Source organism: Bombina bombina, chromosome 6 (assembly GCF_027579735.1).
Source record: "Bombina bombina isolate aBomBom1 chromosome 6, aBomBom1.pri, whole genome shotgun sequence".
In the NCBI taxonomy this organism is placed as follows: Eukaryota; Metazoa; Chordata; class Amphibia; order Anura; family Bombinatoridae; genus Bombina; species Bombina bombina.
In genome coordinates this window covers 961,964,350-961,987,755 of record NC_069504.1, presented here as the reverse complement: position 1 = coordinate 961,987,755, position 23,406 = coordinate 961,964,350, and positions in this window count along the sequence as shown.

Genomic DNA, 23,406 nt, shown 5'->3' with positions numbered 1-23,406 from the left:
CTGCATTTAGCTGTACTTAAAAGTAACAATTGCAAAGACATTGTATCAGCGTCTAATTGTGATTGACATGAACTTCATCAAATGAAAAAGATTCTGGAAACCGGCATCCAATAAAAAGGCTGGTAATCAAGGTGTCGTTAGCACCTGGAAGAAGCTCCATGCTGCACTGACTGAAGGAGCGAAATGAGCGTTTGGACTCGTCGTGCTTGGCAGCCCTTACAGCAGATCCCCTGCTCATCCTGACTTACCCCTGATGTTTGGACGCTCTAAGAACGAGGCAGCTAGGAGGGGCGACCGCGTGAACAAATACAGGTAGAATATGTTATACGCATCTGTACACCGAATACTACTGTCTTAAAAGAAAACAGCACCTGTGAATAAAGACGCGTGTTTCTATTGCTCCTCCTATGCCATGCCTTTAAAGCACTATTTGACTCAGTAACAATTGGGGTTCAAGTCTGAAGTAACTGGTCTCTATACACCGGGGACTGTATAACTGCATCCATTTTTTGCATTAACGCTGCACCTATTGGATTACAAATATCTGCAAGTCTTAAACGGACTGTTTTTGGTCTATTTCCCCTGGTGCACCAGATAATAACTTTTTGGCCAGTACTTTATAACACTGTTTTGTGTGGGATCCACTGTATGAATGTGAATGTGTGTATTGTGCATTTAGTTAATAAATATTTATATCGTTTTTGACATACAAGCTTTTGTTGTGTATTTATTTAATTTTACAGTTGTGCTGGATTTACCTAGACTTTTGGGAATTTCTTATTGTGAAATCCCCACTTCCTTTTTGGTTGTAAATGATTCTCTGGGATCCCTTTGTTCAGAAATAGCAGACATATATGGCTTTGGCATTGCTTTTTGGTAATTAGAAGGCTGCTAGGTGCTGCTGTGCACAACACTTGTATTATGCCCAGCAGTTAAGGGGTTAATTAGGTAGCTTGTAGGGTTAATTTTAGCTTTAGCATAGTGTAGTAGATAACCCAAAGTATTGATCTAGGCCCATTTTGGTATATTTCATGACACCATTTCACCGCCAAATGCGATCAAATAAAAAAAAATCTTTAACCTTTTCACAATTTTAGGTTTCTCACTGTAATTATTTAAAAACAGCTATTGCAATCGTTGCACAAATGGTTGTAAATGCTTCTCTGGGATCCCCTTTGTTCAGAAATAGCAGACATATATGACTTTGGCATTGCTTTTTGATAATTAGAAGGCTGCTAAATGCCACTGTGCACCACACTTAAATTATATCCAGCAGTTAAGGGGTTAATTAGGTAGCTTGCAGGGTTAATTTTAGCTTTATTGTGGAGATCAGCCTCCCACCTGACACATCCCACTCCCTGATCAGTCCCTGACCCCCCTCTAACAACTCTCTTTTCTCCCACACTTGTCACCGCCATCTTAAATACTGGCAGAAAGTCTGCCAGTACTAAAATAAAAGGCATTTATTATTATTTATTTATTTTATTTTTTATATTTAGTCTGCAGTGATAGATCCCCCCTTAGCTCCAAACCTCCCTGATCCCCCCCATACATCTCTCTAACCCTCCCCCCTCTACCTATTTGCCGCCATCTTGGGTACTGGCAGCTGTCTGCCAGTACCCAATTTGCCAAAAAAATGTGTTTTGTTTATTTTTTACATATAATAAAACATTTTCTGTAGTGTAGCTGCCCCCCTCAATACCATACCCCCTCCCTCTCCCATATCTCTTGCCCAACATTTATTCCCCCCTCCTCTCCCTGCTTCCCATACATTCATAATATACATTTGTAAATGTACCCGGCCACCCAGCCGCACTCTTGCGGCATCTCGCACACTAGTCAGTAACCGGATCCAGATGAGGAACCAACGATGGGCCGCCCACCTGCCTCCCTGCTACAGCTCCCACCCACCAACGATCGGTACCATTGATGGCCGATATCGATGCATCACTGCAATACTCTGAAAGCGCATGAAAGTGATCACCAATTGTATTTTTTTGTAGGATGTGCCTGATTCATCCTTAGGCGTTAAAGGGTTAAAGGGACAGTCTAGTCCAAAATAAACTTTCATGATTCAGATAAGGCATGTAATTTTAAACAATTTTCCAATTTACTTTTATCACCAATTTTGCTTTGCTCTCTTGGTATTCTTATTTGAAATCTAAACCTAGGAGGTTCATATGCTAATTTTTAAGCCCTTGAAGGCCACCTCTTCTCATAGGGCATATTGACAGTTTTATATCACTAGAGGGTTTTATGGAGTTCCTATGAGCCAGCACTGATTGGCTAAAATGCATGTCTGTCAAAAGAACTGAAATAAGGGGGCAGTTTGCCAAGGCTTAGATACAAGATAATCATAGAGGTAAAAAGTGTATTTATATAACTGTGTTGGTTTTAAAACAAAAACAATTCTGGTGTAGACTGTCCTTTAAATCAGTAGCTAGTGCAATTCATACATGGGAATGAAATGGATTACTCAAAAAATCACAATACACGTATTTAACTGACAGAACAGTAATTAATATATACTAAAGAGCAAGTTAAAATGTAGTGAAAATATTTGAGTTTAATTTGTATTTACTGCAAACTGAGACTTTATGTCAGCCCCATGTTAACTTCTCTCCAATGTGAAATTCTGTATCCCAGAGAGCATCATTACTTTCTATGGAAGGCATCAATCATCTCTCTGGGACTACCAGGTTCCACCCTTTTCTTATAGAATTCAGTGAGTTCAGCCCCTGTGAAATCTGCACTATTATTTCTCTCTAAATTAGAGAATCTTTAATTATTAAGCCCATAGAAATAATGAAGCTCTATGGGAAAGTGCAATGTAATCTGAATAAAATACAGACAATTATTCAAAGTATGATCCTAATTTGTTTACGTTATACAGAAACTGTCAAAGCAGAATTTGTAAAATCACAATACTATATATACTGCTGTATATCAAATAAAATACAAAATAGAAAGTGCAAAGTTTAAATGTAATTAAAAAAACTTAATCTAAAGTCTAAATTAATATATAATACAAAGTACAAACTGTAAATGCACTAATAGCCCAGTCTGTGCATACCAGCATGAGAGAGTGCTGCTAATTTTGTGAGTATGTTTAATGGATTATCCTTTGTATGTTTTGAATACACAATTCTTTGAATACACATTCTTGTTTTAGCCTAACAAATTCAGATGCATTTAGCAGGGATTTGAATTTGAAAGAAAGCCAAAAATAGCAAGATTGAAAATAATTTTGCATTGTTTTTGCTAACAGATTAAAATATACTGAAATATTTTTTAAGAAATGAAAATATGTTATGCTAATGAAAACTTCTCATTGCCCATATGTGGCCTCAGAACCTGTACACTTATGGAGGCAATTATTATATCTGCATTTCAAAGAACATTATTCTAACATTTTAGTAGGTATAAAATGTATTGCTTAATAAAAGCACTGTTTCAGTACACAAACATCTATTTTCTAATGGGCAATTAAAATTTGGAATACATTTATTATCTCAGCTGGATACTAAAAATTATACTTTTGCTTACTTGCAAAAGTATAATTAAGGTATATCTGATTTAAATAGACACTGGTTATTTAGTAAACATCTATTACATATTTATAGAGGTGATGACAAAAATCGATAAAAAAAAAATGTTGTTAGGTTAATACTAAATGATAACAAGCTGACTTGCCTCTTCTGGGATTTATTTACCGAAATTATCTACTGCTGTATGTCTGGAAGAATTAAGGGTATAGGATTCACCAATGAAAAACAAAATGACAGCAATAGCCAGAAATAAGTAATTGGAATCAAATACATCTCAAGAACAAATCAAAGATAAGTAAATTAAAAAGCTGCAAAATTTTCTATAGTATTAAAACGAAGCATGTTCTAACATGCTCTGCTAGAGGGTATTGCATCACAAGTAATCTAACATTTTATTTTAAAAAGTAATATGAGGAAAACAGTTAATAACTGTCTTGTTTCTTGCTAGAAGCATCGGATAAGGCAATTGTGAGCAACATAGTATCAGGGATCAATACATACAAATGACACATGACCAGTAACATTGACAGCTTGCACAGCGCGTAATTGCATTTAGTTGAAAACACTATGGATGATCAGAGCAATGTTTATTTAGCTGAGCATATTGAGTACTAAAACAAGAATCTTAGAATTTTTTAGGATGCAATCTAAAGACCCTTGTGAAACCATATTTAGATTAGTAGCTCTGCAATGCAAAAACCATGTATTATATAAAGAGTGTAATGGGCATAAGGAAAACAATATTTATTTTTTATAATAAATACAGATATTGATGTCATAATCTATTTTCATAACTTGTAAGTACTGTAGAATTGTTCAATTCACATAACACTCAATTCTTTAGGATTCTTTTATATATACCTTCTCCTTCCTGTTGGCTAATTTCATGAACTGCTAAGGCGAATTTGGAGAAAGAGAAAATCTAACAAGCATATTGCATTAAAGGGATACTGAACCCAAATTTTTTTCTTTTGTGATTCAGATAGAGCATGCCATTTTAAGCAACTTTCTAATTTACTCCTATTATCAATTTTTCTTTGTTCTCTTGCTATCTTTATTTGAAAAATAAAGTCAAGGAACCTGGACAGCACTTGTTTATTGGTGGATGAGTTTATCCACCAATCAGCAAAAACAACCCAGGTTGTTCATCAAAAATGGGCCGGCATCTAAACTTACATTCTTGCTTTATAAATAAAAATACCAAGAGAATGAAGAACATGTGATAATAGGAGTAAATTAGAAAGCTGCTTAAAATTGCATGCTCTATCTGAATCACAAAAGAAACAATTTGGGTTCAGTGTCCCTTTAAGCAATGATACTTTTTTTGGACAAACTATGACCTAGATTACAAATGGCACGCTAATGATACATATTATCGTTTGACCTCGATATGATTTGTGCGCAACTTGATGTTACAAGTCCATGGTAAATCCCATATACCAGAGAAGGGCTAGAGTGGCTCCTATCGCTTTAGCGCATATTACAAGTTTAAAGTTATAGTTTGTGCTCAAGCGAAAGCTGTGTTAAAATATTTACCAAGGCTTGACCTAAATTAAAGTGTAAGGGTTAAAAGACAAATTTTTATAAAACACATAAAAACCATATAAAAATAAAGTATTTTATATATATGTATATATATATATATATATATGTGTATATATATATATATATATATATGAATATATATATATATATATATATATATATATATATATAGTCTTACTTCAATAAGGGACTGCACTCGCTGTATTTAGTTCAAAGAATGCTTAAATCTTTATTGTGGTAACGTTTCGGGGTTCGCAGACCCCTTCCTCAGAACAGACACTGTATTTATTTTAACTAGGTAGTTAGTAAATAGTTAATAACTATTTACTAACTAGTCTACCTAGTTAAAATAAATACAAACTTACCTGTAAAAAATAAATAAAACCTAAGCTAGCTACAATACTATTAGTTATATTGTAGCTAGCTTAGGTTTTATTTCACAGGTATGTATTTAGTTTTAAATAGGTATTATTTAGTTAATAATTGTAAGTTGAATTTAGCTCTATTTGAATTATGTTAAAGTTAGGGGGTGTTAGGGTTAGGGTTACATTAGGGTTAGGGTTCGGTTTAGGGGTTACTAGTTTAAATTAGTTTATTGTGATGTGGGGGGCTTGCGGTTTAGGGGTTAATAGGTTTATTATAGTGGCGGCAAAATTAGTGCTTAATACCTTTAGTATAGTGGGGGCGAGGTGGGTGGACGGCTGATTAGGGGTTAATAATATTTAAATAGCGTTTGCGATGCGGAAGGGCGGTGGTTTAGGGGTTAATAACTTTAGTATAGTGGCGGCGATGTTGGGGAGCAGCGGAATAGGGTTTAATAAATGTTATTAGTGGCGGCAATGTCGGGAGCGGCAGATTAGGGGTTAATAACTTTAATATAGGGGTTAATAGGTAGTTTATGGGTGTTTAGTGTACTTTGTAACACTTTAGTTATGAGTTTTATTTAACAGTTTTGTAGCGTAAAACTCATAACTACTGCTTTTAGATTGCGAAACGGATCTTGTCGGTATAGGCTGCAAAGCAAGCTTTTTAGCCTCACCGCAAAACTCGTAATGGCAGCACTATGGAAGTCCCATGAAAAAACGTAATTTTTATGTGTGCAGGACTGACATTGCGTTACAGGCTAAAGGACTTGCCATACAGCTAATATACTAACAAGACTTGTAATGGCTGTAGTGCTGTTTTAACGCTGAAATGACCATTTTTTCAGTGTTAAAACACGAACACAAAACTTGTAATCTAGGTGTATGAATTTTAAATGTGCAGAAGATATTTTTCTGACAAATTTCAAAATTTACTTCAATTTGTTGCCCCCTGTATCATGTGACAGCCATCAGCCAATCACAGACTCATATGTGTATACAATATAAAGTCCTGCACATGCTCAGTAGCAACTGGTGCTTCAGAAAGTGTGCATAAAAAGACTGCACAATTTGATAATATAATTAAATTGGAAAGTCTCTTGTGGTATAAATGCAAAAAAAAAAAAAAAAAAACATTTTAAAAACTGAATTAAAAAAAGGTTAACTAAACTGCTTGTCACAGCCCAGACACAATAAGAAATGAAGGGGGCAGAGGAACAGAAGGTACAAAGTATTTTTTTTTTTTAATAATTATGTGGTTTTGCTTGTATACTAATATATTTTTCATTGCAACATTCCTAAAGTCTGAAATTTACCATAACTTTAAACAGCAAATACCTGTCTGTATGTGCTCTATCCCAATGAAGCAATTTCATGGCTTTGTAATGAAAATCTATGAATGCAATCAGAAGCCTTTTAGTCATGACCTCTGAACCAATTCACATCATGTGCTACTTTTACTGTACCTTTCTACTCAGAACACCATTTGGGCATACCCCCTACTTCCAATAATTACACACATAATATATCAGAAACACATATTTTTGTTCTGTATCAAATTTCCTTTTATTATTTGAAGGCTGAAGTTAAATTGCCTATAAGCTGTTAAGTATAATTTTGTGATCTGCAGGACTTGAAGGAACACTGCCATTATAAAGTCATATATTTCCATTCAGCCAGTGCTCGATTTTATGTATGCTAGAAAGGAGTATTTATTTTAATGCTTGTGGTAAAAGAGCTTGCAATCTGCTTAAATAATGAGAAACTACCTGCAAGAACATGGAAACTGTTTTATCTCATGCACCAAGATAAAGTGGTAAAATATCATGTAATATGTTTATTTTTTTAGTACAGTTAAAAGGGATAGTCACATGGATCTGAATGCTACAACTTGTGCTTGCTTGTTTTAAACGAGCAGGCCTATTGAATAGTCAGTATAGCATAACAGGCTTTCCTCTAACTATACTGTTTAGGCCTGCTTGGAGCCAGAGTCTTTAAAACAAACAACATAAATGCACGCTTTATCTCATAGAAGCCTACCTTCCTAGTTCCTCTCACATTAACTATTTTGAAAAGTTGCGGGGAGTCGGGACAGACACAAAAAAAAAAAAGAAAAGAAAAAAAGCAAAACATTTTTCTATGCCCTGCTACAGTGCAACTCTAAGCCCTCACTTTATGGGTACACTGACCCTGGTGGCTTAAAGGGACAGTCTAGTCAAAATTAAACTTTTATGATTCAGATAGAGCATGCAATTTTAAACAACTTTCCAATTGACTTTTATCTTTAAATTTGCTTTGTTCCCTTGGTGGTATTTTTGAAAAGTTAAACCTAGGTAGGCTCAAACTGATTTCTAAAACCGTTGAAAACCGCCTCTTAGCTCAGAGCATTTCGAAAGTTTTTCACAGTTAGACAGTAATAGTTCATGTATGTCATATAGATTACATTGTGCTCACTCCCATGGAGTTATTTAGGTGTCTGAACTGGTTGGTTAAACTGTATGTCTGTCAAAAGCACTGAGATAAGGGAGCAGTCTGCAGAGGCTTAGATACAAGGTAATCACAGAGGTTAAAAGTGTATTAATATAACTGTGTTGGTTATGCAAATCTATGAAATGGGTAATAAAGGGATTAGCTATAATAAACATTCTGGTGTAGACTGTCCCTTTAACATATCTTTGAGAGAAAGATATACTGGTCGAAATACTTTTTGCAAATGTGCCTTGATAAATTAATAATACTGTGTGTAAATTAGCAAACAAGTAACTAAGATAAGTTTTTATTTTGTGTGATATACAGTATATATACACTGCAGTAGTGTAATAGTGCAGTGTGATTCAACCGCGGTCCTCAAGTACCCCCAACAGTCCAGGTTTTCAATGTAGCTGAACTAGAGCACAGGTGGAAAAAAACAGCTGATCAGTAACCATGGTTACTAACCTGCTCGAATCCATCAGCTGATTATTTCACCTGTGCACTGGTTCAGCTATAATGAAAAGCTGGACTGTTGGGGGTACTTGAGGACCGCGGTTGAGAAACAATGTAGTAGTGTACCTTTATAAAATGTCTTGATAATTTTGAGCTTGAATTACCTAGTTATGTACTGCATATGTTCTTTTATTTTCTTCCTTATCTCTGTAGTCTTTTTGAGAATGTGCTTTTTTCCCCAATAAAATACAATAAGGAAAACCACAATTGTCCCAAAGGATTCAAAATTATCCCCTAAAATTACAGGTTTACCACATATTTGGCTAGATTACGAGTGGCACACGAGCAATGTTGGATTTTTTTTGCGCACAACGTAAATAGCGTGCATATTGAAGTTGAGTTAAAAATAAACATAATCTAATTTAACACACGTCTGGTTAGCGCATCTTCAGAGCTATGGTTAATTTATATGCGAGACAAAAAAGTTTCACAAAACACAATAAAAAAAACATTGAAAAGTACTTTTACAATCATAACAACACTGATTAATATGATTTAAAAAATAATATTGCAATAAAAAATTGTAGGGTTAAATAGATATGAGGTCTCAGGTGAAAAAAAAGACCTGCAGAGAGCTTTCACATAGAGAAATATGTATGTGTGTACATATGTGTTTATGCATTTATATATATTTAAATAAAGACATATATACACATATAAACACATAAATACATATGTATACATATAGACATATATATGTATATATAGATATATATAGGTGCATTGGAGCCCTTTGCAGTCAAGTAGCTGAAAACATGTAAATTCATATTTATGCAATATTCATATTTAATAAAGTGTTAAATGTGTATGTTCTGTAAATATTTCAAACGCCAATGTACTTCACATAGGGAAATAAGTATTTTTAAATAGATATTCATATATATATATATATATATATATATATCGGGTAAAATCAGATATTGGGTAATCCTAGGATTGCCCAGGTAAAATGGACATTGCCCAAGTGGCTGTAAATCCCAATGTATGGTCATAAATCCCCTTAGACTGCTGAGTAACTGCATCAAACATATATAGCATTCACTGTAATCCCCCCATCTTCACTATCTTTTTACCTCCACCTATATAAAAGGTGTAGATGTTTTTTTACAAAAAATTATCTATATATAGAAATATTTATTTAAGAATAAATAGAACATATTTGTCTATATGAAGAACATTGGAATGTGAACTAATAATATTTCATGTCGAGTTTATTGCTCTTGAATATACGCAGTCGGGTTAGTGCGCAACTATAAGTGTTTGTTTTGCAGTTTTTACACTCCATTGAAGTCCATAGGAGTATACTTTAATGCAGTTACGATTTTCTAAGTTCCAAGTTGTGAGTGTTGGGTTTTCGCTCACATGCTAACATTTTACTTTCAACTCATAATACGAGAACAACCTGAGCTGTGCAAATATATTAGAAGTTATGGGTTACACTCGAGTGAAAGCCCAAATAGCGCAACCTGAGACATATATATATATATATATATATATATATATACACAGTATATGTCTATATATGTGTGCATGTGTATATATATATATATATTTACACCTGTATGTATATATATATATATATATATATATATATACACACATAGAGTATATATATATATATATATGTATACCCCGTATATACATGTGTATTTATGTGTTTATATGTGTAAATATATATGTGCACACTTAAATATAAACACATATACACATTATATACTGTATATATATATATAAAAGCAAATGTGAGCTGGTGTTGTGTATGCGCTCTCACCATCAAACTGCAACCGCCAGGGTGCTATAGTAGTCCTTGAATACAATTTGTAAAGTTAAGCACTTGCTGGTCTTCAGACATCTGCGGCAAAAATAACATTTTTTTTTTTGCCATAGATGTCTGAAGACCAGCGAGTGCTTAACTTTACAAATTATATATATATATATATATATATATATATATATATATATATATAAAATCAGAGAGGAATTGCCTGGTATTTTGGCGCTGGACTAACCGTTATAGGCGGGATCAGACTGATATACTACAAGAAAGTTCTACTCTGTGAAAAGCATTGCTGGTCTAAAAAGAAGCTGCACCCAGGTGGTAAATCGCCATAGAACAGGATAACAATGTTATTCAATTGGTTGTTCGTGCGCTTCTCTCTGTGTGTGTGTGTGTATATACACGTATGTCTGTTTTGGCCTCCACTGAAGAAAGCTCCTGCGAGAGCTGAAACATTTCTGTACTTGGATTAAAGGCATTTGATGATCATTACCTGTGTATGCCTCTTTGTATCTTAAAGGATACGCTCAAATATATATATACGCTCAAATATATATATATATATATATATATATATGTACACACACACACACTTTTGAGCCCTTCTGAGTCAAATACCTTCAAATATGTAAATTTGACAATTGTAATATGTATTAATGTTTTTTTAATAGAATTACTTCAAATTCCTATCTTCTTCTTCATATATATAAATATATATATATATATATATATATATATATATAAAGAGAGAGATGATAGATAGATAACATATTCTTCTGAGTGAGTGTAAAGTATTCCTAACATGCCTTCGTCTTTAGTGCTGTTGATCTAGCATAGTTTTCGGTTAGTGAGTAAGCAAAAAGGAAAAAGCTATCTTTTGGCTACCCCTTGGGAGCTAGAGCGGTCTCAATATCCGAAATCCTGAAGTTAAGAAAATATACATAAGAAAATACATGCCTTTAGAACAAACCTATCTAAATTTAACCTTGCAATATACACTTTTATTTAATATCCAATTTGTATAGCCTTACTATGAAGCATAATGATGACACTGGAGTCTAGGGGAACAGATTAGCTTATTGAGAGTTAACTCAGAAGAATGAGCAACAACAGACAGGCTATAAAGAGGATAAAGTATCAGAGAAATATAATGTACAGAATGCTTAGAGATATAGAACTTGAATGCTTCAATGACAGAGTCACAAAGACCAATCCGTTTTAAGGTTGTCTCAAGTAAATCGTGGTCTACTATGTCAAAGGTCTTATTGAAGATGTATGGTGAAACTTTTTGTTTTGGCATGAAGTGTGTCATAAGCGATATTTGTGAATATTGGACTCCAGCTGAAAGAAAGTAAATTGCAAGTGGTCTAGTGAATTATCATGTGACAGAATATTCTATAAGAAATTGGACACTATATTTTGAAGTAATTCAAAGTTGTACACAGTATTTATAGGTGGTTTGGGCCAAGGGAAGTTTTCTTTAGAGTAAGAGTGGTGATTGCTTATTTAAAGCAGGATTGGAGTCAAGTTAGGATTTAAGACATACATGGGATGATCTTTGAAGGAATGGGAACAAGCATTGCAAAGTGTCAGGGTTTTTTCCCTGCTTTGTTTGCCATGTGCTGCTGTCAGCCATTTTACTCACCTTTCTTGCTGAATCTGGTTCAGAGTGTGTGATGCTGCTCATTTCCTGCACGTCCTTTATGGCCAGACTGTTGTACATCATCCGTGTGAGACAGGTTGCAGTCTCAGAATTGTGATGTCATCATTTATTACTTAAAGGGCCTCTGTTCAGTATGTTTTGTCCTTGCTTTGTCTCAGACATGTTTGTTAGTTCCTGTGTTTGAGTTCCTGTGTATTACCTGGCTAGTCTGACGTCTCTTCTGGTTCCTGATCCCTGGCATGTTCCTGACTTTGCTGTTCTCCTTGTTCCTGATTCTGGCTCGTCTGACTACTCGCTTTGGCTCCTGACTCGGCTCGTCTGACTACCAGCTCTGGTTTTGACTCCTGGCTTGTTATTTGACTTGTGGACTTTTTATTATTTTTGTTAATAAAGGTGTGATTATTTTTGCACTTCTTGTCTCAGTCTGATTCCTGGCACCCTTACACAAAGTCTGAGGATTGATACATAGTACTTGGAGCGCTTTGTGCACTGATGTAACTGATATTATGGATTTTAGCCTTAAAGTAATCAGAGAGGTTTTCATAGTTATGCTAAAGCAGAGAAAATGTGTTTGCAGTTGAAGAACAAAGAAGATATGATGGATTGAATGTAGTACCAAGGTGTTGAAGAACAATGTAGCATAAATACAAAGTGAACAAATTATGTTTGATGTTTCATTTCTATGCAGACAATTAAGGATTGGAAAGCATTTGAGGCAAAGGGCTTGCTAATAAATCTACTACAGAGTGGGATGTTCAATTTGTCTGGAGCTGACCAAATAATTTTATTATTAATATTCCTTGTGTGGTAGTATCCTCAGGAAAGAGGATGCTTATAATGTTACAGAGAAAAGGTTAAAAAGAGTTGCATGCCATGGGTCGGGAGATTTCTGTAGGTTTGATGAGCAGTTTGATACATGGGCCAGATTAATGATTATGGTAGTATGTAAATTAAACAGTGGTGGTTAGAAAGGTTGACTAGAGAAGTGAGCAGTTGTAAAGAGAGAAAGAAAATAATATGACAATAACTACCAATTACAGTGTTTGTAATTTTTGTTTACATGTGCAAGACAAAAGGAGGAAGATAAAAATAGCAGATGGGTTTGGGTCATTTAATTTGCAGTTAAATTGAAAAACAAAAAACAAAATGTAATCTGCAAGTAAAATGTGTATTCATACACATGGCAGAAATGGAAGAGAGATTAATAAGTGGAGGATACGACAATATTGGAAGACAGGCACTAAAAGTTGAATATGTCAATAAAGGGGAAAGAGTGAGGCGGTTGATAGAGGGCTGAATAATATAATTACATATCACTCTAATTTCTGTAAGATACCATTAAAATGATGACCACAATGTTGAGAAGTTCTTGTAACATTTGGCACCATACAAACAGATAATACCTCCTTTTAAATTTCTTACATCATTTTCCTTCCTTCTGTGGATGTCTTCTTCTCTTGCATTCATCCCTTCCTAGTTCTTTACACTCTAAAAAGCAAAAGCAGGCATGAAGGGGAAGGACTCTGCCATATCAAGGAGACATTTATTTTATTAAGGTACAGTTCTAGGTACATTTGGGCTATACCTTCAAAATTAAAACCTTTAAAGGGAAACTCTAGACCCAATACATCATTTTCATTACTTATTGTTTACATACTAGAGAAGCATCCTACAACTTGTCCCACATCTATAAGCTTGTAAAAAGTACATTTAAGCTTTAAATATTCATTGTTTAATAGGAGTAAAAAATGGCTGCCAAGCTCCGCCCACCTATGGAGTATATATTTTGTTACATTTCTTTAATCCCAATCGACTCTTAAATAGTTTTTCCTGCTCGTACATGTTGATTTGTACATGTGCAATTTGAAAAAGCTAACTGCTATTAAAAGTGCACTGCTAAACTCTCAGTTGACTAGACAAGAAGAAGGATGTGGGCGGAGCTTGGCAGCATTTTTCAGATGCAAACAATGAATATTTAAAAGTTTCATGTATTTCTTACAAGCTTATAGATGTGAAACCTGTTCTAAGATGCTTGTGTGCTATGTAACAATAAGTAACAAAGAATAAGTATTGGGTGTAGACTGTCCCTTTAACACAGGCCTTGCCGACTTAAAAGAGCAAAAAGAAAACTCTCTAATGTGTTAGAGGATTTTATTACTCCACTATTGCTTCCATATAAATATTTGTTTAACCCTTGCATAAAAATATAGTAGATATACACTGCTGGGACCTAGCTGATTACATCTAGTAAACCAATGACAAAAGGCTTATGCATGTAGCCACCAATCGTTATCTAGTTCCCAGAAGTGAGTGCACTGCTGTTCCTGACACTGTCTATATATGCTTTCCAACAAAGGATGCCACGAGAAAGAATACATTTCACGATTTGTCTGGGGCTGAATTCACTAATTATTCAAAAGAAAAATGGCTGAACTCTCCAGCAGTGTGAGATCTCTCTAATTTCTATATATGAAGGAGAGACAAGCCCAGTGCAATACAGCACTGCGTGATGTTAGAGTTTTGTTACAGTTACACTTTATGCTTTGTGTTCTAGAATCTAGATTACTTTACACTTTAGATTGGGTCATTTCAGTATTAAAGCATTTAAGCTTTGCACTTTTTCATTTATATATTAATACATTTATATTTAGCTCTAGCAAATTCTGATTACGTTTTGAAAGTTTCTGTGTTACTTTAAAAAATTAGGATCATACTTATATAGTTTTTACAAATTACATTGCATATTGAATTTCCTACATTGCAAACTAAAACTGACAGCTTCAGAAAGTAGGAGGGACCGGGCAGTTCCCTGGGCTGAACAGGAGAGTTCCCAGGGTTCACTCACAAGTCTTGTGAAAATGTTTAAGCATTTTAAATAAGCAAAATGTTTAAGCATTTTAAACAAGCTGGTCTCACTGATTTGTTTTGTAAGCTGTATGCAGGTGAAGTTTGCTCAAAATTCACAATACACTTATTTAACTAAGAGAAAAGTAACATATACTAAAATATAGACAAAAGCAAGTTAAAGTGCCATAAAACAGATTGCGATCTGTGCATATCCTAAAAGGGCTAATTAATTTAAAATAGTTTGCATAAAACAATTGTTTAAAAATTGCTGGCAAGTATTTTAAAATAATTTTCAAAAAATAAGCAAATTTAATTACATAACTAAACTGCCTGGAGCAGCTAACTCCACCCCTCTTATAAGTGTTTAGACACAGGCATTGTATTTCAACTGAGTTCACAGCTTCTAGGCATGCTCCAGAAGATAATCCCTATTCACTTTTGCATTTTACCAAAAGAACAATAAACATAGATACAGCCATAGAAGGAAATGTGTGGGGGGGAGTTAGAGCTTTAGAATTCAGAAACTAAAAAGAAAGTGTTAATGGCGAGGTACTGCAGTATACATTTGCAGGTAAAGTAATTAAAGTACATATTATATTATTTTGTCTCTATTCCAACTTGTTTTATGTTCCTTTAAATTGTAGTGAAAATATTTCAGTTTAATTTCGAATTTGTACAAACAGAGCCTTTATAACAGCACCAGGGGTTCTCCAGTTACCTTCTCTCTCCCATGTGAAATTTTGTATCCCAGAGGGCTTTATTACTTTCTATGGAAGGCATCTCAAATCTCTCTGGGGCTTCCAGGTTCCTCCCTTTTCTTAAAATGAATTTTGCCCCTGTGAAATCAGCACTATAATCTCTCACCAAACTAGAGAATGTTTGATTATCTGGCCGATAGAAAGTAATGACGCTCTCTGGAAACTGAAGCTGACAGTTTTCAGTTTTAATTTAAATAAAAGACATGTAAAGTGCAATCTAATTTGTAAAAGATACACATAAATATACAGAGTATAAACCTAATTTGTTAAAGGTATATCAGAATTTGGAAAATCACAATACTAAATACACTGCTGTATACAAAATAAAATAGAAAATAGAAATTGCAAAGTTTAGATGTAATAAAATTTAATCTGAAGTGGAAAGTAATCTAAAATAGAAAGCACAAAGTGTAAACGCAGCAAAACTGTCATGTTATGCAGCGCTATATTGCACTGGACTTGTCTCTCCACATACAGAAATGCAGGGAACACCCCTTGGAGCGGTAAAGCAAAATCTGCCTTTTGAAAAATTCTTTAGGGATCGCGCGGTAGTGGTGGATCATTTTAGAATATTTCACATGAGCAGAGAGATTTTCAATATCAGGGCCTGAATCATGAAAATTGAATTTTGACTTCCATGTTTCTTTCATGAGTGTGCAGTTTAAACAAATCCAGTTTACTTGAATTATCAAATTTACGTTTTCTCTGAAACATTTCCACAAGAGCATACACACTGTTAGAGAACTATATGACAGCAATATTTACAGCATTTGCTTATCTGTGTCCTAATTCCCCTTATAAAACCTGGTGGTAAGTTCCCTTGATCTTTATTTATAAAACATAACCCCCTTGTAAAAATAATAAAAATAATGCATAAACAAAATACATTTAACCATTAATATAATTAATAAAATCCCTCCTCTCTCGACTCAATACCCTATCCCTATTAATCTTTTCATATTTCTATCCTCATGTATCTACCTAATTTGTCTCAAATATCAAATTCCCTCTGACTGAGTTGTTCTTCTTGAATAAACTGTGATTTTTTTTAAAGATTCTAACTATCATTTGTTGTAATGGTCAATCTAAAGATTTTATATAGATTTCCCATTTCCAAAAGAGCTTTAGAATATGTTATTCTGAATGTATATATACATCATATTGTTCGAAGATCATCTGTTGATGTAATAATCTCTTAAAAATATGTTAAAGCTTTGGGATTTTTTTGATAACCATTCTCTAAATATTATATTCCTTCCAATTAAAATAATAGTATTTTAAAAAACACATTTACAGCATTTGTAACAATATTATATACTGTTGTAAACACTACAGTCAAACCTACTTGGGTATTCTGCACTGTAAAGAAGTTTTAACAAAAATATTACTTAGAGAAAGAAGTTGTTTTGACAATAGCAGTAAATGTAAACTTTTTTTTATTACAATTCCACAGTCCTTTTTAAATATGAAAGTCTAATTATGACTTTCATCTCCCTTTAACTCTGCTCCTGCTGATGGAGCAAAAATTTGAAATAAATCTAAATAATGAAAATGTATTTAGGGCTAGATTACAAGTAGAGCGCTATTTAGCGGTACCGCATCGGGTTATGAGTTGAAAGTAAAAAGTTACATACATTTTCATTTTTAGACATACAGATATATATGTATCGCTTTGTTAAAGCCCTTTCTTTGCCTGCCTTTTTTATTTCTTCTTACACCTGAGACCTCATGTCTTTTGAGCCCTTATAACTTTAATGTGCAGTATTTATTTTGAATAACTTTTGTTAGATTGAGTTATTATGGGTGTTACTATACTCTGCAGAGGGAGAAACGCGTTGATGTTTGTTGCCAACTTCTAATTTGAAGAAGTATTTCACAGCTACCAGTTGCTGTTACAGATTGATGCTGCTTGTCATCTGTGGAACTTTAAAAATTTTGCATCCTCCTGGTACCTGTTTGTGTACCGATACTATAAGCCTTATTGAAGGTTACAAATGGAACTCTTGCATCTACTTTAAACAGTTGCATTCAGTACAAAACAGCCGTTATCAGTATCCTGCGTGCATCTAAGCACATAAAGAGCGGATACCTGCCACTGTGAGCTAAGAAGCTGAAACCTGAGAGCGATCATAACAGGAACCAATCGGAGTGCTCAGTCAGGCCAGCGCCCCTATAAGTGACGTCACTTCCGCTACGGCGGTAATTTCTTCTTTGCTTTTATCGAGAGCCGCAATTGTTTGGGGGTAAGCCTGCATCATCTATCCACATATTAACTTCTATCTGGACTGTTTTATCCCATCTCTGGCCATAAGGAGATACATTTTGACATTGTCGGTGTATTGGCATAGTTTGTTTTATACGGAGACGTCCGTTTTTAGTATATATTGTTTTTATTCTGTATCTACATATGTTGTATTAAATACTTTTAGGCAGAGCCTTGCTAAATCACACTTGTCACTGTTTATTTCAGTTTACTTTGCTTCATAAAGCCTTTTTTTGATTATTCACAGTATGCACGAATATCACTAAGCTTCTGTCACTATCCCAATATTTTTTAACATTGATGTTTTAACACGTATCTTTTGTAATTTTATCACCTGCCCTAATTTTGATATTTTGTTTCACATCCACCTTTAGCTACAGCGCTCCTGTTTAAATATAATTTTATCTGTTTTTTACATGCCTATATTAGGGACTTTTTAGGTATATCAGGAGTTTGGTGTTTTACTCTGCGCTTTTTATTCCATATTTTTAGAAAGTTTACTTTCAACTTGTAATACCTGCACATTTTAACCTGCGCTAACAATCATACAAACCCTATAATGTTTGAATTCCACTCATAATCTAGCCCTTAGTGTTTAATGTCCCTTTAACATCTGCTTTATTGCAGTAATAATTGTATCTGCACCAAATGTATACATATTCATATTCCTGGTTTATTAATGGAGATCTGTGTTTTGCACGTATTTTACAAATAAGGGGTTAATATATTTCATTTGTACATCAATACAGCAATTCACTGGTGATAAAATTGCAGAAATAAAAACAGTGTTAAATAAAGCATCTGGACTACATAAAAGAAGATTGGGTGGGATATAATTCAGCATAACCCTGGGAGGCCGAGAGGAATCAATGCACTTGTAGATTATAGGTGAGTATCTGCAAAAGAAAAATGTATTAAGGATATTGATCCTCCCATCTATGTCTCATCTTCCCCCCTCCAACCTATTTGTGACACCCGCTGTGCTACATTTGAAAATAAAGTAGCAGAGCTATCATTACCTAGTTGTGCTGAGTATTCTGTAGGAACATAACCATTACAGCCACAAGTGGTGCGGAGAGAGTTTGTGCATTAGAGGGGGAAACAGCATCCTTTTTTTCCTGTGCTATCGATGAAAAATACATTTCAATAATGTTTCCCAGCTTTCAGGGATAGTGCAGAATGTTTCAATGAGCAGAAAGATTATGCCGGATGATGCACTCACAGGCACCAAAAGGCAGAAATATAAAGAAAAAAGGAAATGCAACATTGTTTAAAATATAGATATATAAAGTTTTCACGTTTATTTTTAATTTACGTTTTTAATGTTTCTTCTAAATGTTCTTATAAGCAGTTTACACATCCCTGCAGTATTTCATTTTGCCAGCCATATACATGGAACTATAAAGGAATAAAACACGACACTACTTTCCCTGGTTTAAAGAGAACAAATGCTAATTTTCTGCACTTTAAGCACAGAGATAAACACCCAACTGAGCTTATACGCTGCAAGCTTTAGGGGCATATTTAACAATATGCGAGCGGACATGACACGAAGTTGCGCATCATGTCCGCCACACATCGATAAATGCAGACAGCATTTTTTACCCAAATACTGCAGCCATCTTTGGTTCTGTTCATTGGGTGTGCTTTACAATTCTTGATTTCTCTTTTTTTTTTAGATACCTGACCTTTTGTTATTGACCCTTCTCTTGTCTGACATTTTTGCCTATTTGTCAAACTTTGACTTTTACTTGACTTACTCCCCTGTACGGTGATGACGTTTGCTAAATGTTGATGTATAAATTACTATATTCTAAAATCTTGTTTTGGTTTGCCTTATACCAAAGTACAATTAGCAATATAGTTTCTAATATGAAGATAGAACAGTATTTTTTATTTTTGCATGTTAAGAGTTTAAGCAGTAGCATATAGTGCTACTTGGCATGCCCTGATGTGGTTTGCTCTGTTGGGTTTTATCAAACGAACTTGAAGGGACAGTAAACACCAAAAGATAATCCCTTTACTTGCCATTACCCAGTTTTGCATAACCAACACTGTTACATAAATATACTTTGTACCTCTGTAATTACCTTGTATCTAAACTTCTGCTGACTGCCTCCTTATCTCAAATCTTCTGACAGACTTGCATTTCAGGCAATTAGTGCTGACTCAAAAATAACTGTATGGGCATAAGCACAATGTTATCTATATGAAACACATGAACTAACGCCCTCTAGCTAGCTGTGAAAAACTGTCAAATGCATTCAAATTAGAGGAAGCCTTCAAGGGCTTAGAAATTATGAGTCTACCTAGGTTTAGCATTCAACTAAGAATAACAAGAGAATAAAGCAAATTTGATGATAAAAGTAAATTAGAAAGTTGTTTTAAAATGACATGCCCTCTATCTGAATCATGAAAATATACCTGTTGAACAAACTTTCACTCCATAATGAAAAGTATCTATATAATTTGTTGTTCACATTCTTCCAAACACTAATATCAACATTTGCATCAGTAAAATAACTCTTAAAGGGACATTACATCCAAAAATCTACTATCATGATTCAGAGAAAGCATGTGATTCTAAACAACTTTCCAACTGACTTCTATTATCTTATTTGCTTCATTCTCTTGCTATACTTAGTTGAAGAAGCCTCAATATACTACTGGGAGCTAGCTGAATGATAGCGTGAGCCAATAACATAAGGCATATATGTGCAGCAATAAATCAGCAGTTCCTGAGCCTACCTAGGTATTTTCAGCAAAATATGCCAAGCGATCATAACAAATTAGAAAATAGAATTACATTGGAAAGTTGTTTAAAATCACATGCTCTATCTGAATCATGACAGAAAAAAACATGTGGGTTTCATGTCCCTTTAAGCCATTAATCTAGAGGTACAGTTCATTTGTGTTTTAAATCCGCAGATTTGAACACAAATCTATAATATATCAGGTTTGAACACAAAAAAAACCCATAAAACATCCCTGTGTAAAAGCAGCGGTTTTATAGAGTAACATGAGATGAGATTCTGATCTTTGAAGTAAATATAGGTTGCTATGTCTTGGCAGATCAAGGCTAGATTTTTATTTTAGAGCTATAGGATAGTGTATGGAATGTACCAAAACAAAAAAATGTGATTATATTTTGAGGGTGTTCTTTTTTGTGATGTATGTACCAGAGAAGAACATTGCAACAAATATTAGGATACGAATCATCTGGCACACTAGATCTGGTGGAAATGCAACATGAATTTTATTTCTTGCACTTAAGAAAAATAAATTGAGAAAAACATCTTTAAGTCATCCAAGCACAATGAACTGTATAACATTATAGCTGATGGTTTTTCAATACCTTATGAACACATCAGGTGGGATTTTTTAAGTGTTGTTCATCATTTCAGCCTTAACGTGATTGTTTGAGTGTGTGTGTGTATATATATATATATATATGTGTGTGTGTGTATATATTTATATATATATGTGTGTGTGTGTGTGTGTGTGTATATATATATATATATATATGTGTGTGTGTATATATATATATATATATGTGTGTGTGTGTGTGTGTATATATTTATATATATATGTGTGTGTGTGTGTGTGTATATATATATATATATATGTGTGTGTGTGTGTGTGTATATATTTATATCTTTTCAGGTTATCAGAACATAATAATATAAACAGAAAAGGAAGCATTCTGCCAGGAATGAACAAAAGCACAGTGGCTCATTCTATGGCCCGGTTACCACCTGGAAGTAGCTTCTTTTAGCCTAATTGGGCTTTTCACAGAGGAAAACAAACTTTCTTGAAGTATATCAGTTTGATCTCACCTAATAAGCAGCAAGATTACGAGATGTACCGCAAGCCTTTTAGCCTGTAATGCAACATCAGTACCGCACTCGTAAAAATGACGTTTTTTAATGGGATTCCCATAGCGCTGGTATTATGAGTTTTGCACTGAGGCTAAAAAGCGAGCGTTACACTCTAAAACAACAAGATCCATCTAAAGTCAGTAGTTAGGAGTTTTACGATACAAAGCTGTAACATAAAACTCATAACTAATGTCTTAAAAAGTGCACTAACACCCATAAACTACCTATTAACCCCTAAACCACTGCCCTCCTGCATCGCAAACACTATTTAATTATTATTAACCCCTAATCTGCCGTCCGCCCACATCGCCCCCCCCATACTAAAGTTATTAAACCCTACACCGCCGCCACTATAATAAACCTATTAATCCCTAAACCAAAAGCCCAACCATAACGAAATATAATAAATTAAACTATTAACCCCTAAACCAAAAGCCCCCCACATCGCAATAAACTCATTTAAACTAGTAACCCCTAAACCTAACGCCCCCCTAACTTTGTATTAAAATTACAATTTAATTTAATTTAAACTAACAATTAAACTAATATAATTGTTAAACTAAAATTAAACTAACTAAAAAAAGACTAAATTACAAAAAAATAACAAACACTAAATTACGGAAAACAACAAACAAAATTTTAAAAAATAAAAAAGAATTACACCTAATCTAATAGCCTTATCAAAATAAAAAAGCCCACCAAAAATAAAAAACCTAGCCTACAATAAACAACCAATGGCCCTTAAAAGGGCCTTTTGTGGGGCATTGCCCCAAAGATATTAGCTCTTTTGCCTGTAAAAAAATACAAAGATTCATCAGCCAATAGAATGAGAGCTGCTTAAATCCTATTGACTGATTTGAACAGCCAATAGGATTTTAGCAGCTCTCATTCTATTGGCTGACTGAAATTTTTCAGCCAATAGGAATACAAGGGACGCCATCTTGAATCGCGTACCTTGCATTGAAGATTCATTGTACGGCAGCGACCGTATGAAGAGGATGCTCTGCGCCGGATGTCTTCAGGATGGACCCACTCCGTGCTGCCGGGATCAATATAGACTATGCCGCCTGGATGAAGATTGAAGAGGCCGCCTGGATGAAGACTTCTCGCCGCTTGGATGAGGACTTCGCCGCCGGGATAATGATTGAAAAGGCAGTCTGGATGAAGACTTATCGCCGTCTGGATGAGAACTTCTCCGCTGGGATGAAGATCGTTCAAGCGGGACTTCAAAAACTGTAAGTGGATCATCAGGGGTTAGTGTTAGGTTTCTTTTAAGGTTTTTTTGGGTAGGTTTTACTTTTAGATTAGGGTTTGGGCATCAAAAGAGCTAAATGCCCTTTTTAAGGGCAATGCCCATCCAAATGCCCTTTTCAGGGCAATGGGTAGCTTAGGTTTTTTAGATATTTTTTTTTTATTTTGTGGGTTTGGGGTGGTGGGGGTTTGTAATGTTAGTTGGTATTTGAATTTTTTTTCAGAAAAAGAGCTGATATCTTTAGGGTAATGCCCTACAAAAGGCCCTTTAAGGGCCATTGGTAGTTTATTCTAGATTAGGTTTTTTATTTTGGGGTGTTTTTTTAATGGGTATTAGAATAGGAATAATTTTTATTATTTTTGATAATTTGTTTACTTTGTGTAATTTATTTTGTTAGGGGGTGTTTTGTTTTTTGTAGTAGCAATAGAACTGTTTAACTTAGGGCAATGCCCTAGAAAAGGCCCTTTTAAGGGCCCTTGGTAGTTTTTGGGGTGCAGGTTTGTATACTGTTAGGGGGTGTTTGTTGGT